This window comes from Delphinus delphis, chromosome 5 (genome assembly GCF_949987515.2).
Source record: "Delphinus delphis chromosome 5, mDelDel1.2, whole genome shotgun sequence".
Classification (NCBI taxonomy): Eukaryota; Metazoa; Chordata; class Mammalia; order Artiodactyla; family Delphinidae; genus Delphinus; species Delphinus delphis.
This window is the reverse complement of record NC_082687.1, coordinates 72843543-72865358: the sequence shown is the minus strand read 5'-3', so window position 1 is coordinate 72865358 and position 21816 is coordinate 72843543. Positions and strand designations below refer to the sequence as shown.

Sequence of the window (21816 nt, the reverse complement as noted above, 5' to 3'; positions counted from 1 at the left end):
CACCTGGAAATATGATATTCAGAGCTAAGGCAGACCTCTTGCAGCCACTCAGGGGAGATTAAGAGAATTTCAGAGATTTTGACATAACCCCTGATGTTCTGGATTTACCAAACTTGGCACCAGCTCTCTGCAGACTTCTTGTTAAGCCAAACAATAAGGAGTATTATATTTCAAGCCCCTGTTAGTCAGATTTTTCTATTACTTGCAGCCAGACACAGCCTAACTAATATGGAACTCAGTAGTGCTGCTCAAGAGAAAACATCCGGAGTGTACAGTAAAATCACTGCCCTACCTTTTAAGAGGGATATGGACAAATTTGTAATAAAACAGGAAAGCAGCCTACATGGAAGGGGTTTTGAGACCTTGTTGTAGGAACTGGGTGGAATTATCCTGGAAAGGATGTCAAAGAAGGGGATATAAGTGTCGTGTGCTTGAAGGGCTTTCTGGTAAATTGAAGATGTGGCTGCAGATTCTTCCCATCCCTGTGCGTGTCACCTTGCAAAGTGGCGTTTTTCTTCTTCTTTTTAGTAGAAGTAGTGGTGATGTTTTTTTCTCTGTTCCTTGAATCTCCGCTTGGCCATGTGTATTCGTTTCCTAGGGCTGCCATAACAAACTACCACAAACTGGGTGGCTTAAAATAACAGAAACTTTTTCTCTCATGGTTTTGGAGGCTAGAAGTCTGAAATCAAGGTGTTGGCAGGGCCATGCTCTCTCTGAAGGCTCCAGGGCAGAATCTGGTCCATGCCTTTCTCTTAGCTTCTGATGTTGATGGTAATCCTTGGTCCCCTTCGGTCATCACACAGCATTCTCCCTGTGTGTTTCTATGTTTCTTCTTTTCTTCTTATGAAGATACAAGTCCTGTTGGTCAGAGCCCCACCCTATTCCAGTGTGACCTCACTTTAACTTAATTACAACCGCAGTAATCCTGTTTCCGAATAAGTTCACGTTATGAGGTTCAGGGAAGGACATGAACTTAGCTCTCTAGCCCAGTACACTCATGTGATTTGCTTTGGCCAGAAGGATATTAGCAAACATCGTGCATCAGAGGCTGAAAAAGTATTGCTCTTTGGAACCCTGAGATAATGATGTGAAGAAGCCCAGAGTGGCTACTAAAGGATGAAATACCATGTGGAGCAAAGACAAACTGGCCCAGCTGAGGTCACCTCTAGAACCAAGAGCCTGACAACTGCCAGACCTGTGAATCAGGCCACTCTAGACCATCCGGCCACATCTGAGCCAGCCAGTGGAAGAATTGCTCAGATGAGAGATAATAACTATTTGTTGTTCAGGATGTTGGAGATGATTGGTTATCCAGAAAAAGCTAACTAATATGGGTTGTAATGTGATAAGGAGATTTAATTTGATTGTGGACATTCTAGAGAGCAGAACAGCCTTGAGATTCTTGCCAACGTGTTTTTTTTTTCCTTTTTTTCCTTTTTTTTTTTTTTTTTGGCCTCACTGCGCAGCTTGCAGAATCTTAGTTCCCTGACCAGGTATTGAAACTGGGCCCATGGCAGTGAAAGCGCTGAGCGCTAACCATTGGACTGCCAGGGAATTCCCGCTTGCCGACTTTGAAATGCTGTGGTCTTAGGATTGGTTTTCTGACCAGCACCTGAAAGTAATAGAAAGGCAGATTTTATTGAATCAAAGTAAGGACTTTCTAATAACTGGATCTGTCAAACAATGTAGCTGGCTGCCACCTGAGGGGAGTGTTATAAAAGGTTGATGTTGTTTGGGAGACTGTATTAAAACCTCTAATATCCATTTCAAATCTAAGACTTTAAGGAAAAATAGTTTGGATTTTAGAGTTTTAGAAATGGGAAAATAATCATTGATGATTTAGTATTCTTTTTTTTTTTTTTGCGGTGTGCGGGCCTCTCACTGTTGTGGCCTCTCCCGTTGCGGAGCACAGGCTCCGGACGCGCAGGCTCAGCGGCCATGGCTCACGGGCCCAGCCGCTCCGCGGCATGTGGGATCTTCCCGGAGCGGGACACGAACCCGTGTCCCCTGCATCGGCAGGCGGACTCTCAACCACTGCGCCACCAGGGAAGCCCGATTTAGTATTCTTTTAATGCATTGTTCATGCCAGAAATTATGGAAAGGCCAGAAATTACTCAGCATACTCTGTAAAATTCCCAGTGTCTACTGGCATGATTGCACATATTCCTTCTAAATTGAATCTTGGGCTAAGAGTTGGAAGGGAGCCTTTGACTTTGGGTTTCTATACTGCCATCCCCATTTCATTTTGCCTCTTGTAGTCCCCAGGGCTAGAAACACTTTGGTTTCCTGCCAGCTGGTGCATCAGTATAGAAGTAACCTAGCATTGGGCCAGGACTGAAAGTGGTGGACTAAAGCCAGAGATAGAGCCACAAGACAACCCTCTAGAATGATGTCATGTATCTCCTGACATAACACCAAAAGGAGGATAATGAAAATAGCCAGAGAGAAATGAACAAGCTGCTATAGTAAGATGCTTTGGATGGCTTCTAAGAAACACAGGTATGGGGGATAGAACATTCTTGGGATGTCGTACATTGAGTATAGTTATGCTAGATAAAACATAAAGAGGATATAATTCATAAATGTGCTAGTCCTGTTTTATCAGCCAATATTAGACCCTTGTCAGGCTTTAGCTATAGTAAGATTTTCTGTGCTATCTCAGGAAAGTAAAAAACTTCTTTAAGCTTCTTTCTTGGAGGAATTGGTCTTAAATGATTTCTAAACTTTTGTATAAGAGTAAAATTCTATTATTGCCTAGAGGCAATACTCTCAGATATTAAAGTGAGGGCTCAAAAAATTCATTTGTATTTCATTTAGAATGTTGAAATTGTAATTCATTGAATGCTTCCTGAATGCCTGGCACTGAGAAAAGAAGTTTGCATCTCTTATCATTTGTATTTATCACAATGACCATATGATACAAATGAAAAATCTAAGGCTTAGAATGGTCACAAAATTGGTAAATAGATTTCCGTGCTTCAGTTTTCTCATCTTTAAAATAGATATTTATCCTAGTTATAACTTACCAGTTTTGTATATATTAACAATTATTGGCAAAGAATACACAGAAAACAACACCCTAATATTTTATAGTCTGTAATTTAAAATTATTTCAGTATAAACAGTGTTATCTGAGTGCATGTATAAGTAACCTCTGTACCTTAGGGATGGCATCTGAAAGACCCTAGGAAGAACCAACAGCCATCCAGAGGGAGTTACCTAGTATCTTATTCAGCTTGGGCTGTTATAGTAAAATGCATAGCCTGGGTGGATTAAACAACAAACATTTATTTCTCAGAGCTCTGGAGGCTGTAAAGTTGAAGATCAAGGTGCCAGCGGCTTTGCTGTCTGGTGAGAGCCCTTGTTTGCAGAGGCTTGCTTTCTTGATGTGTCCTCACCTAGCAAAGGGAAGGAGGGCTCTGGTCTCTTCCCCTTTTTATAAGGGCATTAATCCCATCGTGGAGAGTCTATAACCTCATCTAAACCGAATTATCTCCCAAAGGCCCCCACCTCCAAATACCATCACATTGGGGATTAAGGCTTCCACACATAATTTGGGGTGGGAGGGACACACAATCATTTAGTCTATAGCACTTAGCTTAAATATCATTCTCAAAATCTCAGAATGATATAGTCATTATGGAAAACAGTGTAGTGGTTCCTCAAAAAATTAAAAATAAAACTACCATATGATCCAGCAATCCCATTTCTGGGTATATATCCAAAAGAAATGAAAACAGGATGTCTTCATTTCCATGTTCATGGCAGCATTATTCACAATAGCCAAGATATGGAAACAACCTATGTCTTTTGACAGATGAATGGATAAAGAAAATCTAGTGTGTGTGTATATATATGTATATACACACACACACAAAATGGAATATTATGAAGCCCCCAAAAAGAAGGAAATACTGACATTTGTGACAACATAGATGAACCTGGAGGTCATTATGCTAAGGGAAATGAGCCAGTTAGAGAAAGACAAATACTGTATGGTATCATGTATATGTGGAATTAAAAAAAGAAAAGAAAAAAGCATCAATCTCACAGAAACAGAGAGTAGAATGGTGATTGCCAGGGTCTAGGGGGTAGGAGAAATGAGGAGAAATGAGGCAATATAGGTCAAAGGGTGCAAACTTTCAGTTATAAGTTCTGAGGAGCTGATGTACAGCATGGTGACTAGTATATACTTGAAATTTGCTGAGATTAGATCCTAAGCATTTCCATCACACACATACACACACACACGAGTTAACCATGTGACGTGATGGATATATTAAATAACTTGATTGTGATAATCATTTCACAAAGTATATCAAATCACCATGTTGTATACTTTTAATATATACAATTTTATTTGTCAGTTATTCCTCAATAAATCTGGGAAAATATTTATAGCAGAGAGTTTGTCAATGGCATAAGGATGGTTGAAATAATTTTCCCTTGATAGATGAGCGGCATTCAGCATACATGGCTGGATACAAGTTTGCATAGGCCCCGTTACTCTTGCACTGACTCAGCCGTCTGATACAACACCTTCAGTACCGGAGGCTAGATTCCGGCCCCTCACCCACTCTGCATCGCTCGTTCCTGGAGGAGTATGTCCACCTAACTTCAAGGCTGATCAGTTCTGCTTTCAGAATGTGTGTGGGGTACACTGAAGTTTTCATGCAAAGTGTGAGTCAGTGTGGCTGGGGGCAGAGAGTGGCACTCTCCTTGGAAATACAAAAAGTGTTTTGGTGTTTGCTAACTAACTGTTTAAACATTCAAGAGAGTTGGGTTAAGTCTTGTTTTCATAGTCACATGGCACTTTATAATTAAGTTGTAGTAATTAAGGTATCTCCCACCTGCCACTTACTATCAAAACCTTCTGATATATACTAAAGAACTTGGCCATTGCTGTACAGCAGAATTGACTGAGGACAGTCAGACAGGGGACTGACGAACCATAAAGATGTACAGGATGACATCAGAGGAGGAAACTGAGAGATTCATACCAATTTCATTCCTGCCACTTTCCTTCTACTGAGCCTACCAGTGCTTTTCATTTATCTTTGAGTAATAGCATCTTCAGCATAATGACACACCCAGTAACCTTTGCCTTGCTATCTAATTTGGCTATGTGGCGATTTACATATCACAGACTGTACCATAGAAATGGGAAACATTTTGTATTCAAGATGAAGAGAGGAATCTACTTTAAAAGAATAAGAGAAACCAAATAGAACAAAGTTATGAATGTGCTTCGTTGCCCTCAGGTGTGACAAATCTCGTATTTCTTAATTTTTTAAAATCAGCTTTAATAGGTTTAGCCCCCACCCAACAGAATTTGTGGGGAAAACCATCTTCAATCATTTTAAGGAACCCTCCCTATTTGAAGAAGCGCAGGAACTCTGAAGACTACTTCTGGTCTTAGTTTTTCATGGTCATCGCTGACCTGCTCTGTGGCCCCTTGAAGGTCAGGGGATCCATTACCCACAGTCCCGAAGTCTTTTCTTGCTCTGTTCCATCGGGCCTTTTGCTCAGTATTCGAGGTACCTATGCACACCCACCTCTGAGAGGCCCTGCCATAACCTGGGACACTGGTGAGACATGGGAAGAGGGCCCAGACCTCTGCTGTTCATGAAGTGAAAGCTCTTCTCAAGAAGCATTTCACTCTTCCGGGAACCAACCCTCCCTAGGCTTTACCCTCTCTTTCTATGTAAGGTTCAGAACAATAGCTGACCTTGTCACAGGAGAAGGGGCATGGGTTGGAACTTAAAGAATGCGTATTATTTAGGTAAAAAAGGAAAAAATAAATATGCGGATGGAGAGGAGAGAATACAATTGAGGAGCGGTCAGGAGAGTTGTCTCTACAAATTAGGAGATAAAGATAAGGGTCTGATCAGATTATTGGATGGGTTTAAAAGCCAAGCTCAGGAATTTGGGACTCTTCCTGTAGTCAAGAAAGAGTTGTTGATACCTTCTAAGAATATGGAGAATTTTGTTTGCTTTCATTTGGTTTCATTTTAGGGAGACTTCCCTGGTCTCGTGGAAGGGAACACAGACAATACCAAATATCAAATAAACTGAAAGCCATGTACATTTGCCTTGGGATGGATGGCGTTACATGTGTGGCTGGATCCTGTCTTGAGAGAGTTAGTTCCTATGACATAAGCTGTAAGGAACTTGAAAATGAGAAGAGGAAAAAAAAGTTTCCGGGCTTCCCTGGTGGTGCAGTGGTTGAGAGTCCGCTTGCGGATGCAGGGGACACGGGTTCGTGCCCTGGTCCCTGAGGTTCCCACGTGCCACGGAGCGGCTGGGCCCGTGAGCCATGGCCGCTGAGCCTGTGTGTCCGGAGCCTGTGCTCCGCAACAGGAGAGGCCACGACAGTGAGAGGCCCGCGTACTGCAAAAAAAAAAAAAAAAAAAAAGTTTCCTTCCTGCTCCATCGCCCTACCTTTTCTGCAAGACCCACCTAGTTCAGGAATTCTACAGGACTAGACATTTCCTGTACCTGAGAAAAATGAACAACACTTTGTTTTGAAAGCTTAGGCTATCCTACATTTGAATATTTTCACAATATAAATTTTCATCTTTTATTCCTAGCCACGCAGCTTGTAATTCTGTGCTCATGTCCAATCAGATAATCGTGTATCTGTGCCTTTTCGATAGTCTGTTTTCCTTGCATTAGTGATTCTGTATATGATGAGTATGTAGGGATTAGTGAGTGAGTGAGTGGATGAATTTGTTTTCAAGCCATTAATGCCACTCTCTTCCTAGTAAACCTGGTGCTATTGTAGTCACCGTTACAGTGACAGCTATTTTTAATGTTGGAAATGGGTCTATTCCTCACCTCTCTTAGGGCAGATAAGAAGCTGCAAATCATTGTTGCACATTCTTCAAGACACAGGTCAAATGCTTCCTCTGTAGAATCTTTCTAAACCTTAGTCCCTTTCCTCTCCCTTGTTTACTCCCTCTAGTAATTACATGGTAATTTCCCTCTTCTACCCTTGCATGAACTTCGGTTCATTTTATGGAATTTATAACTTGTGACTCTTTATTATGGTTTTCCAAAGTTATTTTCCTGTTTTACAGCTCCTGATATAAGCATTTGTTGAGTGATCAGACCAGGTCTGTCTTAGGGTGGCTGAGGGCTCTGAGGTTTCAGACCTCGTTGCAAATGTGTCTCAGGTTCTTGTAACTTTTGGTTGTGTCTAATGTCAAGAAACCCATTCTTTCAGGTTAAACAGCATGCTTTCAGGTTAAACAGCAACAACACAACGATGAAACTGATCCTTATCCTCCCTCCATCAGCAGGGGTTAGAGGGAAGATCCCTAATCGATGTCTGGTAGAATAACTGAGAAGAAGTAAGAACCTGGCTCAGTAAGCTGAGTGTGCTCCAGGACGCTGGGTGGTTCTCTTCTGTTTAGCAAAGTGCTTTTTGAAACCTGTTGGACAGGATCAGCATGGTCAGAGAGCATCTTCCTGGTGGGTGGAGCTACCCTGGAGAGAGAGCGCAGTGTTTCCCTTTTAGGAAGCTTATTGAGTAGAATGTATGCCCAGCTGCTTCACTGCCCACTCCATGCCTGCTAAGAAATACGCTTGTTTGAAGTTCAAATCAACATGTAGCATCACAACAAAATAGTTCACTGTTCAATTACAAACTTCTAATAATAGCTAGCATTTGTGCTTGGTATGTGCTGGGCATTGTTCTAAACAGTCTACAGGTGTTAATATATTTGATCTGTACAAGACTCCACAAAGCAGTCACCGATGTTATTACCATTTTGTACAAGAGGCAAAAGAGAGACAGAAAGGTCAGATGATTTGACCAAGGTCACATAGTTAATGCCAGAATTGGGATTTGTGCTCAGACATCGATTCCAGAGTCTGTGCACCACTCAACAGTTGATTCTCCAACTGCATAAACCTGGGGAAAGACAGACCCCAGGGATGTTCTGGATTTTTCCTTCACCTAGAAGGTGTGTCCAGTCTTGAGATTCCCTGATTTATGTGGTCATGTCCTCTACTAGTTTGCAAAACTAATTAATGTGCACATCAAAAACTTCCTGGGGCTCCAATTCAAAAGGAAATACTAAAATCTCACCGGAATGAATGGGAAGTATGATGTTCATCATGTAACAGTTCCATAAATAATTTCTTACACAACCAGAAAAATGCATACTGTTGCTGCTCTCTACCTCTAACTACACGGGGCCAACAACTGGAAATTTTGAACAAGTTCCTCCCAGGTGCTCTTTATTCCCATGTAATATCTTTGGGATACACAGGTACACTGGGTTGTGCCGCCCACTCTGAAACCGGCCAGTGACAGTTCCCTGCAGTTGGCACACACAGACATCTAAAATTCTGGAATTGGGCAGTGCTATTTGATGAGAATAAGTACTTTTTTGTATTATCTAAAGCTTGAATCTTTAAGTATGCCTCCCAAGACTTCATCTACTTTGAAACTTGCAAAAGAAAACTGAAAAGAGATCAGGAACTACAAGAAAGGAGGAACTATTTTGCCAACATGATAGCCAGAGGAAATAGATCTTTCAAAGAGATATTTGTTGAACAATTAGCTGTAACTAGAGCCTTGTGATCTACCTTGATCCTTAATGAGTATGACTTATGAACAGTATTTAATTATGAATGACGGAAAACTGTGAACAGGAAGACTTTTCCAAATAAAAGCAAATTTTTTATTTTTTGGCTGTGTTGGGTCTTAGTTGCCATACACAGGATCTTCGTTGCGGCATGTCGGATCTTTTGTTGCGGCATGTGGGCTTCTATCTAGTTGTGGCGTGTGGGCTCCAGAGTGCATGGGCTCTGTAGTTTGCGGCATGTGGGCTCTCTAGGTGAGGCGCATGAGCTTGATAGTTGTAGCGCGTGGGCTTGGTTGCCCCGCGGCATGTGGGATCTTAATTCTCCAATCCGGGATTGAACCCATGTCCCCTGCATTGGAAGGAGGATTCTTTACCACTGGACCACCAGGGAAGTCCCAAAAGCAAATGTTAATTATAGTTTTAATGAATGATTTTGGAATAAAGAAAATATATAATTTTATTAATAGGATATGTTTCTTTCCACTGCCACTAAATAAATATTGAATAAACATTTAAAATATTATTTGTCTGTGCAGGGCATCTGTGTCAGGTTGTCCCTAATAGCATGTGAGCTCCTTTATCCCTGATTGTGTCTTTACGTCATTGGTATTATTCAACAAGTTTTCTTGAATGTGTGCATAAATGAATTATTGAAATAGATCTGTACAACTTTGATATGTAGAGGTCCTCTCTAATATGAATGTTTTTTTTTCTTCTTTTTGTATGTCCTGGATAATTGAGTTTGTATACCATCTGAGCAAATAAATTATCTTAATTCCTGTTATATGTTGAGTTGTTTATCCCTAAAATTCATATGTTGAAGTCCTAACCTCTCACACCACGGAATGTGACCTTATTTAGAATAGGGCTGTTGCAGATGTAATTTGTTAAAAGGAGGTCATATTGAAGTAGGGAGGGCCCTGAACCAGTATGACTGGTGTCCTTATAAAAAGGGAAAATTTGGACACAGCCATGTACACAAGGAGAATGCCATGTGAAGACAAAGGCAGAGATCAAAGTGATGCTTCTACAAGCCAATGAATGCTATAGATTGCTAGCAAATCACCAGAAGCTGGGGGAGAGGCATGGGACAGTTTCTTCTTCCAGGCAACAGAAAGAAACAACCCTGCCGACACCGACACGGTGATGTTGGGCATTGAGCCTCCAGAACTGTGTGGCAACACATTTCTTTTGTTTAGGTCACTGAGTTTATGGTACTTTGTTTCTGCAGCTCTAGCAAACTAACATGATTCCCATCCTTTAATAAAAGGAGGCTAGAGTCATGTGGCTGAGATGGAATGACTCTGAGATTTTCTTATCATTTTGTCTGGATCATTGATTACAGAATTACTTTTAACCTGCTGTGGGCTTTAAGAATTGAAGCCAAAGGTGTTTGTTTACTTAGGAGGACTATGTGTTATTGAGGACTTCAGAAGCTGAGTGTTTATTTTCCATGTAAAAGGTTGTTCCAAAAATTTCTAGTATTATATATATACTTCTAGGAAATGTGTGTAAGGGCTGGATGCTTTGAAGTCTTAGTAATTATATTATGATTATTTAATCTGCTAAAAGTAGAAATATTGGCTGGTAATTTGCCTTCATTTTTCTTCCTGGAAATCTAGCATTTCAAATTTTTTAGCAGCATGAATATTTTTTGGACTCTAACAGTGCAAATAATTTGCAGCTGCAGTGTGTTCATATCATGCATGGTCAAGGGTCTGGGAACCTGAGGAACAAATAGAGCGCCACAAACCAGTTTTTAAAAAATATCCTGAGAACACTTTGTCTTTTGAGGGTTATGGCTAGTGAGCATAAATCTCACAAGAACTCCCAAGATTTCCTTCATGATTGAAAAGATAAAGCCCATCCTTCCAGTTACATTTTGAAAAAAATGGAAGAAAGTACAAATTAAAAGGCTTTGGTATCCCTGAAACGGTTTAGTCTGCAGTGGAGATAAACAGACACTCCTCTCATTGATGCATATTTAAAACCTCAAAATTTAGTGTTAAAAGTAATAATGTTTCCATGTTTTACGGTTTTCGACTCCTAAGCACTTGTTAGAACTTGTGATAGTGTAAATTATGACTGTGATAGCGGAGTATTAATTTACTCCCCGGGGAGCATGGCATGTTCAAGATTTCCTAAAAGCAGATTTTTACTGTATACCTTATATACTATACTTATAATTTCCTTATTTTAATTTGTTGTCTGGGTATGTTCACTAGGAGGTTCATGTCTGTCCCCACCCACTTCTATTTGCCCCGCACCTTCTGGTTATTTGAGGAGACTCCCAGATATTACATCATTTCATCCATGAATATTTGTTTGTCTCTTTAAAAGATAACGAATTGCTTAAAAACATAACCGCAATACCACTTTCACACCTAAAGAACTGACAACAGTTCCTTAATATCAACAAATATCCAGTGTTCAGATTTCCCTGATTGTCTCCAAAATGGTTTTTTAATCTTGGTTTGTTTGAATCAATTTCCAAACAATGTTCACACATTCACTTGGTTCTCACATGTCTCTTAAGTTTCTTTTAATCTATAAACTCCCCCAATCTTTTTTCCCTTAGCAGATTGTTGAAAAAACAAAGCAGTTTCTCGTAGAGTTTCTTGAATTTTGGATTTTGATGATTGCTTCTTTGTGATGTCATTTAACATGTATTGTTGCCGCCTGTATATCCTGAATACAGGCAATTTGATCTAGAGGTTTGGCTTGATGGTTTGATCTGATTTAGGTCTTTTTTTCAGGAATACATGAATAATGTCTGTTTGTTTCTCTTTTTGTGTGTGTGATCTTAGTAATCATTGATGAGCATTGCCTAGACTCATTATTTAGGGGTTTGAAAAAAATGATGACTAACATTTCTTCATCATTTAACAGCTGGAATATTACACTTTCCATTTTATACCAAGTGTTATATTTCTAGAGCTACACAAGGTTCCTTGATACACCTTAGGCTTTTTGAGTGTTTATGTGATCTCAGTTGATCCTTAAAATAATCCTGAGAAGTGTTTGTGGTGAAGTATCACTATCCTCATTTTACAGAGAAGTTAAATCACTTGTCTAAAGTTCAGTGGCAGCTGGAGTATTTGGAACCTGGTCTCCTGGTTCCTAGTCCATGCTCATTCAAAGCTGGCTCACTCGTGAGGCACAGAGACCATAAAGTTCCATTTGGAAAGGAAGAAATAATTCCATGGTTATAAAATGCTCAGAGTGTGCAGAGTGTACTCAACTTTGCTCATCATTCAGCACACAAGAAGATAGAATGTGTATCTTGAGAAAGCTTAAAGAATACAAGACAGGCTGATCCCAGAGTCCCTAGCTGCCTTCCTTTCTGCTGCCCTCCTGTTAGGGAATAACATCCTTTTCTTTTATGAGCTTGGCTATCAGTAGAGCATTGGATCTGGTTATCTATCATATGCACAGGTAATAAAACTATGGCCCCTCTCTAAAATGCGTTAATAAGAATATTAAGTTGATCTCTCATTGTAGTTTTGATTTATATTTCCCCAATTAGTGATGTTGAGTACCTTTTCATATACATGTTGGCCATTTGTATGTCTTCTTTGGAGAAACTTCTGTTAAGGTATTTTGCCCATTTTTAAATAAGGCTGTTGTTGCTGTTTGTTTGTTTTTGCTAGTATTGAATTATAGGAAGGAGTTTTAAAATGTATTTTGGATATTAACTTTTCATCAGATATATGGTTTGCAGATATTTTCTCTCATTCCACAGGTTGCCTTTTTGACTTTGTTGTTTCCTTTGCTTTGCAGAAGCTTTATAGTTTGATGTAATCCCATTTGCCTATTTTTGTTTTTGTTGTCTGTCCTTTTGTTGTCAGGCCCAAGAGATCATTGCCAAAGTCAATGTCAAGAAATTTATTCCCAATGTTTTCTCCTAGGAATTTTGTGCATTCAGGTCTTACATTTAAGTCTTTAATCCATTTTGGGTTGTTTTTTGTGTACAGTGTAAGGAAAGGGTCCAGGTTTATTCTTTTGCATGTGGATATCCAGTTTTCTCAGCACTATTTACTGAAGAGACTATCCTTTCCCCATTGAGTATTCTTAGCACTTTTGTTACAGATCAGTTTGCTTTATATGTATGGGTTTATTTCTGGGCTCTCTATTCTGTTCCTTTGGTCTATGTCTGTTTTGATGCCAGTACCATACTATTTTGATTATTGTAGCTTTGTAAAAAAACGATATATGGTATACTTAAAATTTTTCTAAGAGGGTAGATCTTACGTTAGGATCTTGATAGATAGATAGATAAATGAATAAGGTGGGAGGAAACTTATGGAGGGGATGGATATGCTTCTGGCATTGATTATGGTAATGGTTTCATGGATGTATATATTTCTAAATAACTAGAATTATATATATTAAATATATATAGCTTTTTGTAATATGCCATAATATTTCAATGAAGTGGTTTAGAAAAAGTATATTGAGCCAGCATGTGTACTACAAATACTTATAGCACAAATTATATTTGGTGGTGAGAGATAAAGGAAGGAGGACATGAAGGAAATCTTAGATAATTTATATATATATATATATATATATATATATATATATAAAATATATTTTTCTCCTTTTTTTTCACTTTCTTTTTATTGGTGTATAGTGAATGTACAATATCATATAATAAGTTACAGGTGTACAATATAGTGATTTACAGTTTTTGTTTTTGTTTTTGTCAATCCCAAACTTGCTGCTTTATCTCTTTGAGGATATTGTTTTTCTTTTATATTCTGGACCCAGTGGTTCCAATAGTTCTAATTCATGCGTATGTATCGTTTGGCTCATTGTCTTTCTTTAGTAATTCTTGGGGGTCTCATTATTTAGGCTTCTGAACGAGTGTGTGTGTAATTATGCTTTTTAATTTTGTAGAGCTGGAGTAATAAATACCAAACTGGAAGTAATTTGTTTAAAGAAAAAAAGATTCCATTCAATTCCTCTTTAATTGTATAAGAAGCATTCACTAGGTTAAACTGTCTGAAGAAAAGCTTGGTAGACATCAATTCAAATTGCTTTTCCTCTCAGAACTCTTCTTTTATGAGGAATTTTTCATTTTTACTCCTCCTTATGGGTAGGTTGAATCCCTAAAGTGATTTGGATATAGTAGTACTCACAGAATACAAACAAGAGAATCAAAAGAAAAGGTGTTTTAAAGGTTTTAATTACATTTTCAATCTCCTTTTTTCTCTCTTCTCCTCTTGGGACCCCTATAATGTGAACGTCAGTACGCTTGATGTTAGCCTAAACATCCCTTAAGCTATTCTCATTTTTTTAATTTGTTTTTCTTTTTGCTCTTCTTATTGGGTGGTTTCCATTACTTTATCTTCCAGATCTCTTATGTGCTCTTCTGTATCACCTAGTCTACTGTTTATTTTTCTGTAGTGTGTTTTTCATTTCAGTTTTTGTATTCTTCAGTTCTGACAGGTTCTTTTTTATTTTCTAGCTCCTAGTTAAAATATTCACTGTGTTCATCTGTTTTTTTCCCTAGTTCAGTTAGCATTCTTATTACTAATGATTTGAATTCTTTACCTGGTAAATTGTTTGCTTTTTTCATTAGTTGTTTTTTTTCACGGGTTTTCTCTTGCTCTTTCAATTGAGGCAAATTCCTCCATCTTCTCATTTTGCTTAACTTTCTCTCTCTCAGTGAAATTAGGTGCAACAGTTACCTATGCAGGTCTTAAAGGGGTGTGCTTAGGTGAGAACATCCTTATACAGTGTGTGTGTGCCCAGGGTCTTTGGTGGGAGAGCTGGATTTGGTGTGAACACAAGTCACATCTTTCCTCAGGATGTGCTGGCAGCTATCACCTTGGTAGGAGCTGGGGCTGGAGAAGGAGTGGCTAGGGCCAGATCCAGGTGTGAGGTGGGTCTTCCCCTTGGTTAGTGGCTGTCATCACTCTATAGAGGCAGGGGCAGGTCCCATGTTGCTGGAGCAGAAGCGCTGAGGGTCGGCCTCAGCTGGCTCAGTTCCCTTTAAGTGTGTGCTCTTTCCCCTCCCAGCATCAGCACCCTTGCCACAGAGGGGAGCAGTGCTGGAGCAAGAGGGGCTGGCGGGGTGTTTGGTGAAGGTCAGCATGTGAACTGTGTTGGACTGGCTGCCGTTAGAGATCCAGACTGCCTCTGATGTGCTACCTGTGCCGTCGCCAGTAATGGCTGCCCCCTCCCTGATCAGATGCCACTTAGGGTCAGTTTATGAGGGGAGCACGTGAAAGAAAATAATACAGCAAGGAGGTATCGTCAGCATTTATATAGATGCTTTAACAATATAGCCTCAAAATATACAAAGTAACAGTGGCATAATGGTGGGGATAAATAGATATATCAACATATGTTGCAAGAGATTTTAACGTGCTTCCCTCATAAATTGACAAATAAATCAGACAAACACAAACTAGAGACATAGAAGAACTGAGTAATGTAATAAAAAAGCTTGAACTATTTTATATACGTAGATTATGTATGTATGTACTTATGTGTGTGTTTGTGTCTATGTGTGTCTGTGTGATTATACTGGGCACCTGGATAATCCAGGACAATATCCCCATGTCAAGATTTTTAAGTTAATCACATCTGCAAAGCCCCTTTTGCCATATGTACTGGGTTGAATTGTGTCTCCCAAAAGATACACACATACACAGACACACATAAGCACAGAACACAACTCAACACGGAAGCAACTGAGAATACAAATGATCACACAGATTTATTTACAAAATGTTCTCTCATGGAAAATTTACTAGACCATAAAGGAAGCCTCAGTAAATTCCAGGGAATCGATATCATGTGGGCTACATTCACTGACCATAATTGATTGACGTTAGAAGTTTTAACAAAGGAAATAAGTGTGGTTTACATAATCTTAAATGTCAGGTTTTATATTAATAAACAGTCATGGGGCTAAAAAGGAGATCATGAAGGGAATTATGAAGTTTTACAACTCAAACAACAATAAAGCCTCATATGTCATATTTGCTAAGGTATGGTTAACACAGTCCTTTGACAGAAATGTATAGTTTCAAGTAAATTTAACAGGACACAGAGAGTTTGAAAATGATTAAGCTAAACATTCAATTCAGGAAGTTGAAAATGTAACGGAGAAAATCCAAAAAAATAAACGGAAAGAAACAAGGAAGGAGGAATTAATAACAATAAAAGAGAAATTAATAAAATAAAGAATTAAAAACAAGAAAAACATCAACAAAACTAAAAGTCTGAGCAAGGAAAAGAAAAAACAAAATGAAAACAGAAACATACAATGAAAAAGAATAATAACTACAAATATAACATTTTAAATCAAAAGCAATGTTATGAGCAACTATATAAGAATTTACCTGATAACTTATAAGAAGTCATTAACTATTTGGAAAAATATAAAGTGTCCAAATTAGAAGAATTGAATAGGTCAATAAGCAGTAGAGATGTTAAAATGGTGGCAGAGGACCTCCCTCCCACCAAAACTTTGTAGCCCCCGTCTGTTTGAAGGGAATTTCTACTAAATTTTCAAGGAAAAACTCTTAGAAATTTTATTCCAGAAAAGAAGCACTATCAGCTTATTTGATGAGATTGGTGCAATCTTGATTCCAATATCAGATAATGGCAATAAAAGAAAATTATAAGCCAATTTCACTTGTTAATGCATGTTTCAATATTATAAATTAAATATTAGCCAATCGAACATTTGATTATTAAACAATTCATTATTCAGATCAGGTTTATCCCAGTAATCCCAGATCTCAACATAAGAAAATATAACCAGAGAATTTACCATAATAACAGACAATAAAGAAAATAATATGACTTTTTAACTTGATGCAGAAAAAGTATTTGATAAATGTAAACACCTATTTGTTAGATAAATTAAATAATATGCATAGAAATATGTTAAAAGCTAGAGGGGCTATACTAGAACTATATGTTCTAGGATCTAGGACAAGCTTAGAGTTTTGTTAATGGCTTGGTCCCATCACTTAATTCACAGTACTTTTATTGAAGTTGCTCTTCCATCCCCAGAAGGCCATTAAAGAGGACAGCAAGAATTTTGCTGAAGTATAAAATGACTGGGCAGAAAATAGTCAAAGCAGGGGATGAGTTTTAGCTGCAGCTTTTCAAATAGCCTAGGGCAGAGTGGAATGAGCACTAGGAAAATCAATACGAAAATGTTTATAAGCCAAGACGTAGACCATTAGTTGCCTGGACAAGTTTACTCATTCATTCCCTAAACAGTAAATCCCTATAACTTAACTTTTGCTCTTATAAAAATAGTGGAACTTCTGGAGAAAAGATAAAACTATTTCAGTAGGAAAAAGATCCTACTTCTCAGCCACGAGCACAGTTAACACTTTGGTCTATGGCCAAGTATATATACCATGGAAGAGAAAAAAATAATCCGTAACTATAATGGACTACCAGTCTGTTTTGTTAACCGAAGACTTAACATGACTTAATATGGCTTTGAACTTTCTGAGTTCAGCAGGTGTTTAAAGAAGAATTTTTCTCTCATGAGGTTTTCAGAGCCTCCCATCACATGTTTAGGAGCTTCTTCCTTGTAGTTCTCTTGTGGTAAGTGACGCACTCTCCTCTTACTCTCTCCTCAGTTGCTAGCAGTCTGGCAGGCCATATATGCAAAGTGGGTTCTGTTGGATAGGACATAATATAAACCTCCACAAGGTCTCTCTTTCGTCATGACCCATGTCTGGTACACTGGAATCCTTGATGTACCCTTGGACTTGATAAGCTGTACAGTGGAGGTAGACCCCACAGTCCTTGGGTTCATTCATCAACAGCTAATCACCTTACCTTTAGCTCTTTATATTTGTCAGGTGGGAGTCAGATTCCAGTCTACTGGGTTTCCCATACTGCATACATACTAAGCTCTTTCAGTAGTACCCGTGAAGGTCCTCTAACTAGCTTTCAGGTGAGAATGAGCACAGCAAACCTCTCCGTTAGGGGCAATTTATTAACAGAGTTCTTACCTGAGAAATCATCTTCAAGAATTTTCTTCCCATTGAAAGAATCAAGCATTTAATCACCTTCTCCTATATGAACTATACCTCAGGGTAGTCAAACAGTTCATGAGGGTGTTTCTCTCTATAAAATTATCATAGCCAATAGACAAAGAAGGAATAATAGGATGCAAATATCACCTTTTTGTGAACCCTCAGTGATATAGTTGATCTAGGAAATGATCATTTACAGCTGTTACCCCCACAAAAAGAGAAACTACTAAACATTTTACGCTTCTTAATAGAAGTATATACCACCATCTCTAAAGCATTCTTGCCAAAATTTTTCTTTGAAACAGATCAAGCCTCTAGATTTAACTAGCAGCTTACAGGAATTACAGGGGACAGACAAACATGTTAAAAGACACCATGGGGAAGCAGTCATTAAAATCCAGAGTGTGGAAAGCTTTATTGGATAAGTGATCTTATTTTTTTTAAATAAATAAATTTCAAAGGGGGAAATGTGGGCATGGAAAAATCTTAAGAAATTTAAGAAACACGGTCAAATGCAATATGTGATTCTTATTTGAGTCCTGATTTAAACTAAACACTTTAAAATGTACAAGACAGTCATGGACATTTGAATACCAACTGCTTATTTGACGATTATTAAGGAATTATGGTTCATATTTTAGATGTGGCAGTGAATGACACCATGGCTGTGTTTGAAAAAAAAAATGGCCCTTATATTTAAAGGTATACAATGAAGTAATTATGTATAAATTGATACTGAGGTTTGCTTCAAAATAATGCTGAGAAACTTGAGCCCAAGCAGTTTCTTGCAGAGCCTAATGATGAAGTTATTCTATAAAGAAATAAATGTGAAAAAATAAGGGATTTGTCAGGGAAGAGTAACTGCCCAGTTTTGTTGGTCTCTAGGGGCATGTAGGGATAGTCAGAGATAAACTTAGAAAGGCAGGTTAGGGTCAAAGCTTGGAGGCCTTGGAAATAGGCTAAGGAACTTTAAAGGAAATCATTATTTCAATATGTAGGGCACCATAATGTTCTGTACCAAAATTTGTTTTAAGATTTAGTGCTAATTTGGACTCTCCTGGTGGTGCAGTGGTTAAGAATCCGTCTGCCAATGCAGGGGACACCAGTTTGAGCCCTGGTCTGGGGAAGATCCCACATGTTGCAGAGCAGCTAAGCCCATGCGCCACCATTACTGAGCCTGTGCTCTAGAGCCTGCGAGCCACAGCTACTGAGCCTGTGTGCCACAACTACTGAAGCCCGCGAGCCTAGAGCCCATGCTCCGCAACAAGAGAAGCCACCACAATGAGAAGCCCATGCACCACATCGAAGAGTAGCCCTGGCTCGTCAAAACTAGAGAAAGCCCGTGCTCAGCAACAAAGACCCAATGCAGCCAAAAATAAATAAATAAATAAATTTATATATATATAAAAAAGATTTAGTGTTAATTTAAGTGCTGGTCACCATGGTTTGTCAAAATATTGGAAGCTCCCTTTGATGGAAGATGAGTTTTGAAAACATTAGATCTATGGAAGTTGAACAATGGATTTTGATGACATATTCTTTTCTTAATGGTGATAGGAGCTCTTTTTAAAATAATTTAATTTTATAACCTAGATTATAAATTTTTAGTCTTGAAGGCCTAGGAGAACCAGAGTTAAAAGAATACACTTGTTCTGTGTCCTCTAGAGAAGGATTGAACCCACCAAGTTTCCTAGTGTTATGATTATAATTAAGATTTAAATTCTCTGTGGTCTTTTTTATTTTGTTTTTACCTCAATTTAGTGTTTTTTGAATCCATAATATTATATATTATTTCTAGAAATATTTCCCTCTATAGTACAATGCTGATTTGTGACTTTGTTTTGCAATATGTTTTTTTAAATTGGACTTTTGTGGGAAATCACCTGAATGATAATTTATTATAAGCAGAATAAATTTTATGGCATGTGAAAATTATTTTAAAAGTCATTTCTTCTTGTTGTAGATGGCCTCTGTTTCAGTTTTCTTGGCCCATACAAAACAACTAATGTGAAAGATAGGCTCTCTGTGATTGCATGCTTCCTGCCTTTAGAGTAATGAAGATTTTGGAAAGACATCATCAAAGCAGAAATAGAAAGCTTGTTGCCTCTTTTGAATTAACAATATTTTATTATATTTATCATAAACTCTAGTTTCCTAACTCAAGTAATATGAAATGCATACAGAGTTTGTGTTATCTACAGATTTAATTTTAATCATTTGGTTTCAAGTTTCAGATTTGATGGAATCTGTCAAGTTTTACAAGGCATGTCTAGCAGAGCACAGTTTTATGATTCACAAGTGTCTTAGCTGGGGTTTCTACAAGGAGAGTATGGGATAGGAATTCTTGTTCCAGTGGTTTTTTTGTTCGTTTGTTTTTTTAGGAAAGCACTTTCAGGGGAAGGAAATTGAGGAAAATAGGATAGGACAGGAAAAAAAAAAAGCAAAAAACTGAGCCAGAATATGGATCTGATTCCACAGGAAACCGTGGAGGACAAATTGTACAACCAAGTCATTTCCTCCTGATGAGAGTCAGTCAGGGCAGTGGTCTTCTTCCCTTGGGAGGGGTGGGCGGTCATAGCCTTCTAGGTGAGGCTGCTCCTGTTTGTGTGAGGGCAAGTCACTAGAAATGGGAGTAGCTGTGAGCTGTTATCAACCAATGCTCACAGTAGCTGGGGAAAAGGGGGACGCCCCTGTTTACATGACGTGGATGGGTACCAACAACATCCTTTACAGTTTACCCTTCAAACTCAGATACACTTACATTCAGGCACAGCCTCTCGAGAATTCTGATTGGAAAACCTTACAAGAAGGTTACTGGGATAAAATCCAGCTGCTGCTGCCGCAGTTTGTCCTGAGGCCATGTGTAATATTCATTACCTCCTGCCTCCACTACCAGTTCTAAATTCCTCTCCCCATTGATGAGCATTTCTGCCAACGTGTGGTTTGCCTGGTGGGGGTGACCCAGGCCCCATCCTTAATTTGTGAGTTGTGAGCCTCTTGGTCACTCTGTCTTTATCAGGTCATGGTTGCTATACTTTCCCATTTACAGTAATGACTGGGAGTGAAAGTCACCTGGCTATCCAGAGTGAGTCCTTGGTGATGCTGGATGGGAAGTGTGGCCAGGAAAGGAAAGGCAAAGTGCTATCTGGAATACAGGGTCAAGCATGGGTAGCATGGGTAGCCCTTTCCAGAGTGTAAAAGTCTGGTTTGTCTCACTAAAAGATTGTTCCATATTGGGGGCACACTGTAGTTCTCTGCTACTGGCAAGTTAGACGTTCAGCAGTGGCAGTAGCTAGACTAGCATTGGTGAGAAGGATTCCAGGCCCATGTGAAGGTCCATTTCTTCCACCATGGCCATTCTAGTTCATAGCTATACTATTCAATTGCCAGAGAAGCTAAAGACCGAGGCTGGGCGACTGAGTCATCCTGTCCACTTGAGTGCTGGATGCCTCTTCTGAAGTCTGTTCTCCTAGCAGACATGAACATGTGATACAAAGGTCCTCCTTTGTCTTCCTTGAACAGGTTTTTAGATGTACTGTTTTCTTAGTGGTTGCTTTAGGTATTACAGTGAACGTGTGTAACTGCAATAACAATCTACTGAAAAAATACTTTACTACTTCAAGTGGAGTATAGGAACCTTATTTCCATTTAAATCCCTTAACTCTCCCATTTAAAAATTTATTTCCTTTACACACATCAAGCACCCCCTGGGGTGGTGTTATAGTTGCTGCTTCAACCACCAGACATGATTAAAAATCCATGAGAAGAAGGATAGTCTATTATGTTTACCCCCTTCCTGCTTTTTTTCTTTTAACCTACTGCATTGTTATTTCTACCTTTCTGAAGTCATTTTCTTTCTGTTTGAAGGATTTCTTTAAGGCATTCTTTAAGGGTAAGTCTGCTGGGAACAGATTCTCTTAGTTTTCCTTCATCTGAGAATGTCTTTTTTTCCCTTCATACCTGAAGGATATTTTTGTGAAGTATAGAATTTAGGGCTGACAGTTTTTTTTCTTTCAACACTAGAAAAATATGCTAAATTTAATATAATATAAACCAATATTTCTAGGGCTAAAGTTGCTAAAGTTTAATTATATGATTGCCACCTAAATAGCCTGTTTTGATTGGAAAAAGAAAAGGGAGGGTATAATTTCACTCTTGTTATATTATTAGAAATATTTCTTTTTGACTGAGGGAAAATACAC

General features: G+C 38.6%; 1 protein-coding gene across 6 annotated transcripts in view; it reads left to right on the top strand.

The window, feature by feature from the left end:
- GRXCR1 (glutaredoxin and cysteine rich domain containing 1) overlaps positions 1-21816 on the top strand; it is a 305190-nt gene that overhangs the window by 45129 nt on the left and 238245 nt on the right. The window lies entirely within an intron of this gene.